Genomic DNA, 12,258 nt, shown 5'->3' on the forward strand with positions numbered 1-12,258 from the left:
TATGACTGATTAATTAGTTACTTGGCAGTAACTTTGTTCAGGGGAAAGTTCTTTCATGAATATTATGGCTCTTCAGATTCCAGGATGATAAGACCAGCAAGACCACCATAGTTAAAAGTGGACAACCCTCCTAAGGATTTTCTGTTTGGTTTTGTTTTGTTTGTCTCAACCACCAAATCATTCCTCTGAAACTAGGGAGAATACCTCCAGACCTCAAGTGTTCTCATGCCCTGTAATCCTCGTGCTCTCACTTGCTACAATTCTCTTTGGATTTCATTTCCTGTTTCCTTCTGCTAGTCTGGCTAGATTGCAGAATTAAGTTTATGATTGTGAGATGAAAAATAAAATACAAAAAAAGGCAAAAGAGCACTGGATTTGGAGTTACTGAATGTAAATTCAAGTCTTGGATCAATAATTTAGTAGTTTGTGTATTGATGGACAAGTCACTTGATCTCTCTAAGTTTCAAGTTCCTCATCTGTAATTTAGTGGTGATAATATTTTCATGGTAAATTCTTTGTAAATCTTAGATTGACATTAATTTTCCAATTTGACTTCTTAATGAGTTAGCCAATCTTTTATTATTGGTGTTCTCTAGTTCTGGATTGATATGGACTAGGCTCAGTCCTGGGGGAGCCTGACCCTAACGAGAAGGGAGTCAGGCTTTGCTCACACTCTTTGACTCACAGCACCCCATTCTAGAGTTCTGGAGGAAGATACCTTAAACAAAATTTAGGTATGGCTAAAGAGTCTCTTCTAGAAAAGGCACTCAATATAGATATCAGGTATAGAACAGTTATTTCCTCCACCACCCAAAAATGCTGAAACACAAAAGAGTCATAACAAATACTTAAAACATGAAACATCACTCACACTAGAATCTTCTGGGAGATAAAGACAACTTTGCAGGAACTGAACTAATATATCACTCTCCCCTGTCACCTGTGCTACCTGCTTGCCTGTGTGCAAGACTGTGCAAGACCATTTCAGATTTTCCCTATCTCAGATCTCAAACAGCCACCCTGAGTGATCTATAGGCAAACACACAAAACTTAGAGTGGCCCATGTACACTTGGAAAAATAAAATAAAAGATGTTTATTTCTCAATTCTTTTATGAGGTAAGTAGGAATCCTTGAATTAACTTAATGTAATTATAAAGCAACTGGCCATTGCCTGGCTGAAGGAAACATGCTTCTGCTGGCCTTTAACAATGGAAACATCTATGAGGAAAGCCAACTGAGAGTCAGTTGAGAAAGTCAGCTATAGAGTCTAGTTGAGCTACAGGAAGGAGCAACTCCAGGCTTATTTGTTTGTTTACAGTTTCCATGGGGTTTGTTAGATAAAGAGCAAAAACAGCACAATCAAGCCACTTAGAGTCAAGATGGCACAGCAGCCTCTGGACCTCATAACCTATCCCTCTCTCCCACCTCCTGGGGCAACCTGTCCTGTCTTAAGGCACCTGATAGAAGATTGACCAAGGAAAGTCTCATATTGACCTCCGGGCTTCACTCCTCAGAAATCCCCTTTCCCAAGGCCCTGGCAAGGAAGAAACACACTCTACTTGTCTCCTCCTGCCATTGTGGAGCAGAGGAAGAATTGGAGGGAGCCTCTTCAGAGCTGTCTAAATACTCTAAGGACAACAGTATTAGGACTACCTGAAAGCCATGATCAAAAAAAAGAACCTAGAAATCATCCTTCAAGAAATTCTCAAGGAAAATTGCCCTGATGTTTTAGAACTAGAGGGCAAAATAAAGGTTGAAAGAATCCACTGATCACCTCCTGAAAAAGATCCCAAAAGAAAAATTCTAGGAATATTATTGCCAGGTTCCAGAGTTCCCAGATCAAGGAGAAAATATTACAAGCAGCCAGGAAGAAACAATTTGAATATTGTGGAAACACAATCAGGATAACACAGGATCTGGCAACTTCTACATTGAAGGATTGAAGGGCTTGGAATATAATATTCCAGAGGTCAAAGGAGCTGGGATTAAAACCAAGAATCACCTACCCAGCAAAACTGAGTATCATGTTTCAGGGGAAAATTGGTCATTCAGTGGAATAGAGGACTTTCAAGCATTCTTGATGAAAAAACCAGAGTTGAATAGAAAATTTGACATTCAGATACAAGAAGCAAGAGAAGCATGAGAAGGTAAACAGGGAGAAGAAATCATAAGGAACTTATCAAAGTTGAACTATTTACATTCCTACATGGAAAAACAATAATTGTAAGTTATGAACCTTTTCTCAGTATGAGAATAGTTGAAGGGAACAGAAATGTATATATGTCTATATAGGAGGGTATATGGGCATATGAATACATATGTGAGTGTGTGTATATATGTGTACAGGTATCATAGACAGAGGGCACAGGACCAATTGAATAGGAAGGGATGATACTTAAAAGGTGAAATTGAGAGGTGAGAGAGGAATATAATAAGAGGAGATGGGGAGAGACAGAATGGCATAAATTATCCCATATAGAAGAGGCAAGAGAAAATTTTTGCAATGGAGGGGAAGAACAGGAAGGCAAAAGCGAATGAGTCAACCTTACTCTCATTGAATTTGACTTAGGGAAGGAATGACATATACACTAAATAGGGTATCTCACCATACAGGAGAATAGGGGGAAGGGGATAAGAGGAGGGATGATGGAGGTGAGGGCAGTTTGGGGGACAGAGAAGTTAGAAGCACACACTTTTGAAAAGGGACAAGGTCAAAGTAGAGAATAGAACAAGTGGGGGTGGGATAGGATGGTGGGAAATATAGTCAGTCTTTCACAATATATCCACTATGGAAATGTTTTGCATTGCTACACATGTACAACCTATACTGAATTGCCTATCTTCACAGTAAGGGTGGGTGATGAGGGGGGAAGGGAAAGAATCTGGAATTCAAAATTTTAAAATCAAATGTTTAAAAATATTATGAGTATTATTATTTACATGCAACTCGAAAATAAGATATACAGGCACTGGGGTATACAGATCCATCTTGCCCTCTGGAAAGTCAGAGGGAGAATGAGAGAGGATATAGGAGAGAGCAGATGGGGGTGGAGGTATACAGTGGGACCACTGTTTTAGGGTGGTGGGTTGGGGAAAGACAGGGAGAAAATTTGTAACTCAAAAGCTTGTGAAAATGAATGATGTAAACTAAAAATAAGCATAAAATGTAATTTAAAAAAAGAGAAAGAAGGGGAGATTGATTGGTCCACAGTACCAGAGCTTTAGCTTAAGGTGCTTGATAATGACTCATTACTTAAAACTTTGATCCACACAACTGGGTAGAGAGGAGAGAACCTGGTTGGGGAGCCCCCTGCCCTTTGACCCAGCTCTCACAAGCTACCACATAGAGGTAAAAGTCACTCACTGGGAGTTAAAGGCAGTGGTGGGGGGAGGGGAGAAGGGAAACTTGAGTCCTACTTTATGCCCTTCTCCAGAGGACTTAATGCATTTGCTTAAGCTTCTCCAAAAAGATAGCTAATACAGATAATATATTAAAACAGAGTCCACTCTTTCCACCTTAAAGTGGACAGCTCCCCCAAAGACATTCAGAGGGGAGAAGTAGCAGAAGAGAAGAATCCAGAGGTGTATCCAGATTGAGTCACCTATATCTCTCCTAGCTCAGAACTAGGGTTTCCCAGGAAAAGCATCTCTCCCCCCTGATAGTTGATTTGACTTAGGAAGGCTAATATGTCCATATACTCCATGTAAGGGGAGTCTTCAAGCCTGAAGGCCCATGGAGGGGCAGAGTGAGCTTAGGGAGCTGCTGGGAACAGGCAGGTAATTGATTTGGAGTACTCCATTAGCCTAGGACCCTCTAAGGGCCCAAAGCCCTACAAGGTCCCTAATGTTCCCTCATTCAGCAGCTGTTATAATTCAGAACTGCTGGGACTGACAAGTTGGTATACATACGATCTGGTTAATCCAGTGGCCCAGCCAGATCTCCATCCATTTTAAACTGTGGACTGACAGGACTTCTGATGGTGTACACTCCTCTGCCAGGGAAATTTGCCATACTATCAGGAGTTAAGTCATGGGTGGGGCTGGATCCAGGAAAAAGCTGGGGTCAGGGGCCAGCCGAAACTTAGCCAGAAGTAAAGACCACGGGAGAAAATTCCTCCAGGTTTGATGGTACTGAGGGAAAATGTATGAGTTTAAAGCTAACTGCCTCATGAAGGCAGGCCAGAGAAGACAAATGGTTTGAGAGAAAAGGTTGTAGTAGGGGGGTGGCACTCTGATGGTTTGGGCTATGGTTTGAAGGGTTTGGGTCCAGATCACCCAGGGGCAGGCAATGACTGAAGTAGAGGTAGGGGATGGGATAACCTGGGGGTGCCAATTGTGTGGATAACTCTAGAAAGGGTTCATGCTCAGCTCACAAATTCAAAGTTCCTGAAAAGTCATATTACAACTTGGATTTTTAAGTCTTTTCAGCTGTATCCTACTCCTGGGACAATCTCTACTGAGAAGTTGTTGCAAAAATCATTTCCTGTTGGACAAGCAGCACCCAAATTCAATCTCAACTTTCTAACTCATGAAGTAGCCCCCAGAACTGGAAATAACTCTCAAAATTTCTGTGTGGTCACTTAGAGAAAGAAACCCCAAAGGGAAAGAGCATCCAAGGACTTGAGGGCCAGACTCAGGCTCCCCAAGGTAAGGACATGTTCTCACTGCCATTGTGGGTAGTCACTCTTATTGCAAGGGGGAGGGGAGAGAAATTCCCTCTCTCCCTCACTGGAAGTCTAAGGGAAAACTGGCAGAGTCCCAAGCAGCATTCTGAAAAGAACAAGTTTTTCTCCTCACTCCCTTATATAGACTACTGAGGGGGTGGCTCTTTCTGGCTCAGTGTTCAAGCCTCTTTGGCACAGTCCCCAGTCATGGTCACATGTAAAGATAAACCAGTTGCTGCTGGTTATGCATATCCTTTAGTAAGGGGCCAAAAAAAGTGTCTCTTCCCATAAAAGCAAAGTACAAACGCCCAATTCAATGGGAGGTACTCCCCCAGTCCGTCAGATTAGGGAATTCCTGTAATTATCCTTGTTATATAAATATTAAGTAAAAATCCAGTAGGAAAAGTAGGTAAATTGGAGTGAAAGTTAATGTTCCCAACATTACCTCTCCCATAATTCCATCAAATCACAGTTAATCTGTGGTTAAAATAATTATATCAGCTACCCTAAGGTTAAAGAGAAAAATTAATGAGGTATATAGACTCAAATATCTAAATCTATAAGGGACATCAGAAATCAGTTATCTAGTCTAAGCCCCTCATTTTACAGAGAAGTAAACTAGGCCCTAGGAGTGTGACTTTTCCATGGTCACAAAGGCAGTAAACATGAGAGGCAATTTTGTCCGTGGTCCTCTGAAAAGTCAATGTTCTTTCCACCATACTGCAATACCTCCCATCATAGTGTTTGGGATTTAGAATTGAGAAGAGGTAGAATGAGTGAATGTTGGAAATTTTCCAATTGGCAAGTTATAGCTGTTAACTGGAAGAGGAGGGATAGAAAGAAGAAGGTATGAAGAAGGCAGGAAATTAAATGAAGAAGAAAAGCAAAGAGAAACTGGGATAGAGTTGGATTTTAGACCATCTACTTAATGAAGAAGTCTGAGAAGCTGCCTTTTTTGTGTGTTTGTGCATGTGATAAACCAGCTAATTGGTTAGATCTTCTATTTTCACAGGATACTGTAAGGAGGAGGGCAGGGTATTTTATTTTTAACTGAGGGAAACACGACACCACTCAGAGTCATTGGCTTCACCAAGATTCAGAGGTATATTTCAATCTCTCTTGAGAGAAGTATTTCTATCTGTATTTCTGTCTCGGCACATCAAGAGAGATGGAAATACAGAAATGATAAAGTAAGGAAAGAAGTAGAGAGAGAGTGAACAATGTAAATATAGAAACACACCAAGAGAATTAAGTAAAAGGAAGAAAAAAGTAAATTAATTGTAATGGAGAGAGAATTGTTCATACAGAAGACAATCCATGCATCCTGAATCCATGAATTTTCACTGACAATTCCCCAAACCTGTAATTCTTTTCCTCTCCATATTTTCCTCTTGGCTTCCTTAACTTCCTTCAAGTCTTTGCTAAAATCGCACCTTGGACAAGAAACCTTTCCCAATTCTCTTTAATGCTAGTGCCTTCCAACTTAGACTACTCCCAGACCCCCAAATTATCATGTACCTACATATATGTGTGTGTGCATGCATGTGTATATATAGATATATATTGCTTGTACATAGTTCTTTGCATGTTATCTCTCCCCCCACACACCACTAGGTTGTAAGCTCCTTGAGAGCAAAGACTATTTTTCCTTTCTTTACATGTCCAAAGCTCTTAGCACAGTGCCTACCATACCATAAGCACCTACTAGATACTTGTTGACTGACTGACAAATAGTAATCACTAAATAAATGCTTCTTTTCTTGATTTGACTTGAGAATCAAGCTGGTTTCAGCTTTTGGCCGGCTCCACTAGATAATAGTGTCTATTGCTTGGGCTTTTGCTTTGCAGAGTATTCAATATTTCCTTCTGCTTTTCCATCCCAAGATGGGGAGAAAAGGTCAAAGATAGGGTTTTCCCCATGTAGCAGCAAGCACCCCAAGCGTCCTCAGGGTTTGCAGCTACCACAGGTTCTTGGATCTCCTTTGTTAAAGGAAAGCAACTCAAAATGGGTTAACAAGCTTACTTTAATCAGTCAGACATATATCGTTTACCTTGTTCAGGGGAAAAGGTCAGCACCCCGAACTTCAAAGTATACAGGGAGAATTATCAGACAGAAACAGATCAAGTAGACAGCTTTCCAAACTGTCCAGCCATTACATCCATACCCAGTCAACATCTGGGTTTCCACATCTGGGTTTTTCAAAGCCGGGGGACTCTCAACAACAGCTTCCCAGAATTCAGATCAAATCACAGAACACTTTTCAAAGTGAGTCCCCAAAACAAAGCTACACATCAGGGCTTATATAGCCTTCTCCTGGCTCAGAGAATATAACAACCTTATTGACTCACTGGCCAATCAAGAAGTATCTACTGAAAAACAAGCCTCCCTCCCCAGGCTTCAGGTGCATTTTAGCCTAGGGGCAGGGAAGATCTTCCAAATTTGCATTCCCATTACACCCCATCACAGATAAACAAGAAATAGGACAGATTTTTACTAAAACACTAATGAATAAGCATAAGGTAGGCCTACAGAACATGTCTTCTATTCAAAGGGGCTTATTTACTGAAATGCTGAAATAACTAGATCATTATCATCTTACCTATAAAGCATCCAAAACCACAGACTTTATACTAAGGCTCTAATGTCTATATGAATAAGGCATCTGGAAACTTGATAACTTGAAAGGTATTGATAAGTTCTTTTAACAAATATTTGCTTAATGTTTACCATGTAAAAGCAACCATATGGCACTATGTGGGTAGAGAGAAGGCACTCGAAGGAGAGAGAAGACCTGGAGACATGGTCCTTTTCCCTTAGATATCTTATAATTTATCTGGAAAGGCAGCTAGAGAACAATTATATAGCAACATGTAAGCAAATACCATAATAATGTAGTAAGGATTATAAATATGTTAAGGAAATATGGACTTTGAGAAAGACTGAAGTAGCTTAGGGTAAGATAAAGCTTTTAGAGAAGACTAATCTTAAATCTGATCTTAAATATACATAGAGATTCCAATAATTGGGGAATGCCTGAACAAATTGTGGTATAGGAATATAGTGGATTTTGCCATAGCATATCAGTTGTCCACCATACTCAAAGAGAATCAAAATTACATCATGATGAGGGGTCAAAGTACCATGTGTCCAACTATGGCTGATCAGACCAATACAAGCTCAGAAAAATCTACCACAGGTTGGGCACAAATAGTCCATTTGAACATTTGTGATGTAGATGTCTAAATTTTCACATCTCACATTTCTTTTGAGATACTATAATTCTGCTTTCTCATAAAGCTCAGCACCTTCTTTGATATGGGTATGCCATGCTGGACAGTCCTGTGCCAGTGTCTCCCATATCTCACAATTGATATAAAAGTTCTTCAGAGAAACCTTGATAATGTCTTTGTATAGCTTCTTCTGACCTCTATATGCCTTGTGTGACCTCTCCACAAAATAGTCTTTAGACGAATGTATGTTTGGCATTTGAACAACTTGGCCAGCCCATTGGAGTTGTGCTCTCTGCAGTAGAGTTTGAATGTTTGGCAGTAGGAATGATGAACATTAAGAATTCAGACACCTGAAATACAGTGGAATCAACCATAGTTCTAGAGGACCTGTGGTAAAATGTTCTCCACCTCCAGACAGACAGATTATGAACTCAAGAGTGCAGACTGAAGCATATATATGGTGGCAAGAACACTAGCTATGGAGTCAGAGCACCTGGGTTAAAACCTTTTCTCTGACTTTTTACCTGTGTGACCTTTTTACTTACCTCCCTGGGCCACAGTTTACTCACATGTAAAAGGAGGATATTGGACCCTTTTAGTTATCCATATATGCTCCTATGGCAGGGCAAGCAGGATGGTGAAAGGTCTTGAGATCACTCCACATGAAGACTGGTTGAAAGAATGGAGGCTGTTTATGCTGGAAAAGAAAGGAGGTCAATGGGGAAAAGAGAGAGATATGGTAGCTAAACATTGAGAGTTGTTACATCACGGAGGAGTTCAAATTGTTCTTCTTGATCCCAGAAGGCAGAACTGAGAGCAATGGACAGACACAGCAAAGAGGCAGATTTGGGCCTGATGTAAGAAAAAAACTTTATAACAATGAGAGTCTTTTAAAAGTGGAATGGGATGCTTCAAGAAGCAATTGGTTCCACCTCACTGAAGGTCTTCAAGCAAAGCAGGATTAGCCACTTGTCAGGTAATATAGGAGAGGGAATTCTTTTCCAAGTATGGGTTAGACTAAGTGGTCACTAAGTTTCCTTCTAAAGTTGGGATTCTGTGGTTCTCATTCCTCAAGCCAAATAAATAATATACACCATAGCTACAACAATGTAAACGAAAACAACATTATGGCAACAAAGTCTAGGGCAAATACAGGGAATAGCACTGGTACCAAGTGATTAAAGATAGAGCCCACATCCATCTTTTTTCCTAACCAAAGTAAATGATGAAAATAGGAAAGTGATGTGAGTTTTCCTCAATTGGATCTGCTCTGCTTCTGGGGAATGTGCTTTGGGAGAAGATTGTGAGTTTCTTAGGATATTCCTGTTTTGTGGAAATGAAAATGTTTAATAACATTTTTATAAACTACAGCAGGAGCAAATAAAACAAAAGTCAAGTAAATGCACATACATCCATTGAGATGTGGAGGGAGAAAATTAGGTGCAAGGAATTTCAACAACCAGAGTCCATAAGTAGAAATGTACAGGGTGTATATAGTGGCTTAAAAGGAGATCCACCAGGCAGGAATAGAGAGGTGTGTGTGTGTGTGTGTGTGTGTGTGTGTGTGTGTGTGTGTGTGTGCGCGTGTGTGTGTGTGTGCGTGTGTGTGTGCGTGTGCGCGTGCGTGTGCGTGTGTGTGTGCGTGTGTGTGCGCGCGCACACACACACACTTGCAGGAGGCAGGGTCAAGAGATGAAATGGGACAGATACAGGAAGTGCCAGTTAACAGACTCTGAATCCTAGACAGGGAAATTTAATTGAATGACAAAATTTAATATCAAGGTGACCTGATGTAAAAGATATTTTGGGAAAATTATCCAGGCTGCTGTAGGCAATATAAACAAGCTTAAAGAAGGGACTGGGGGAAAAAAAAGGAAGCAAAAGTTGGAAAAACTAAAGCTACAGCAAAGGGGCACTTTGCTTCTTTTATAAGGTCAGCGTCCTCCTGTGCCACTATTTTCTTTATCTTTCCTTAGAATTTCTAGTATTCTTCAATGCTCAGCTCAAGTCCCTGTTTCCTACAGGAAGCCTCTGCTCATCTTCTCAATCCCCCAGGTTTCAAGCACTTCTTGCCCACTGAAATCGTCATGTTATGTATTTTGCATCTACTTATATGTGTCCATATTGTTTCCCCAATAGAATGTATGCTCCTTTAAAGACAAGGGCTATTCATTTTTTATCTTTATATTTCCAGTGCCAAACACAATTCTGGGCACATAATAAACATTATTAAAATGCATGTTGATTGAACCATCAATCTAATAGCCACAATTTAGCAGTCCAGCTTTTGAAAATATGGAAGGTCACATGTATAGGAGTTTGTTGGAGGAGGGATGGAAAAAGGAGGAATGGATGGATGGATGGATGGATGGATGGATGGATGGATGGATGGATACATAAATGCACTATTAGGTGGGAGACAGAAAATATTTTGCTTATAAGAGATCAGGGTAATTCATAATGAAAAGCTTCATTAATTGGTTTGGTACCACACTGAATCTTTAATGTAATCTCTTCATTCCTGATTTCTTGTTGGATCTTCAGTGTATGTGCCATAAGATACAATTTAGAGCCTGGGGGTTCTTCTTTGGTGTTCTAAGCACAGAGAAGGACAAGTGATGATTGATTTCTTCACTGCAAGGCAGTTTTGCCATTCAAAAATTATCAGTTTATTATGCCTCCGACTGCAAGATATTGTTTAATCATATTTTAAACCAAAATATGAAAAGGAGATAGTAATATGGCAATGTTGGATCAGAGGAAGATGTTATTGTTCTTAAATTAAATTACAGATTATATGATAAAAGGATAAAACTAAGACTGTTTAACTGTTTATTACTACTGTATTATCAAAGTAATAAAAATTGCATATTTAGCTCTCACAGTGTGAGAGGTGCTGAATAACACCCTTGAGAAAATGGCACATAAAACTGCCCTCAGAAAGTGAAATCTGTGGAAACTGTGTGTAAATATTTGAGATCAGAATTTGGTTTGAAGTATTAAGGAAAAGGAGTAAGATATTTAACATGAAATGGATGGCTTAGAGGCTTAATAGAAACAGATGGATGGCAATTAAAGAGAATGCTAAGCATGAAACACTGTTACACATAGTCCCTGATGGAGAAAAGTAGATGATGAAAGACTGTCAATGGGAAAATAAGGAAAAATAAGACCAAATCCTTCATCCCATGCCTTGGTCATATTTTTTGTCCTGCATATAAAATATAAAACATTTTAAGGCAGACATATAGTATAGCTAAGAATTGGGATCCACCTGCCACTCTAAGCATGTATGAGATTATTTATACTATTTTCTTTTCATTTTAATCCCTTCCCTAGTCTTGAGTTTCTTATCCAAAAGTCAAGAGCTTAAGGGGAAGGATCATGGAATTGTCACTCACAGTCATGCCTGTCACCTGCCCTACGTCACCAGTGCCTCTTTCCTCTGCCAACCTCCACGCCCACGCCCACCCCAGGCACACTCTCCCCAAAACATAGAAGCTCACCAAATGCTTGGTTCATGAAAATGATATGATACTCATCTAATTAACAACCTCTCATCACTGCTTATCTGCTGCCTGTATATAAACACTGTGGATGGAGAGGCACTAGAACTGTATACCCCTACCCCCATGACATTCTCCTCTTCCCCCTCTCCCTTCCTTCACATGCTGTGTTAAGGTTAGGAATTGCAGAGAAAGGCGGACATCTAGGCGAGGGAAATGCCATATTAAATAAAGCAGCAGTCTGTTATCACTAATTATCCCCCAGGCTGTAAAAAAGCATTCATTCAAGACATCCCACCAAATGTATTCTGTGTGGTTTGGTATGTGGGGTGTGAGATCTGGTCCCTGGCTGTCTTTCTGACAGGCATGCAATGATATTTGAAGAAGAAAAATAGAACCTGGGTATGTTTGTAACACAGAGCACAGTGTTTACTGAGCAGAGTAGAATGGGGGATGGGGAAGAAGAGTTAGTGGCCTATTGATGGGGTAGGAAATACTTCGAGGGAAAGTGAATGAAAGGAAGAAAGCTAGCAGCAGAGTAGTACAAGCTAAAAGGCCCAGACTGAGCCTAATGTTTTCTCCAATTATTATTAATTGTTGATTCTAACACAGAAAGTCTCCATATTATAATATTGTGGTTCTAAATATTTAGTTATATATGTGGAAGTATACAGTAGCATAATACTCTTATAAGAACATGCTATTTCGATTTTTTTCCTAGTGTTTTATCCAGGCTTTCTATCTGTATGCCGTGGGCATGTTTGTATGACAGCTGTTTTTGTTCTCCCATAGAAAGAGTGTCATCTCAACAAAAGTGTAAAGAATTTTGTAAACAGTTTGCAAAGAATAAAATGCT

This window comes from Petaurus breviceps, unplaced genomic scaffold (genome assembly GCF_028583685.1).
Source record: "Petaurus breviceps papuanus isolate PSGF00001 unplaced genomic scaffold, PetGlider_PUasm1.0 90763, whole genome shotgun sequence".
In the NCBI taxonomy this organism is placed as follows: domain Eukaryota; kingdom Metazoa; phylum Chordata; class Mammalia; order Diprotodontia; family Petauridae; genus Petaurus; species Petaurus breviceps.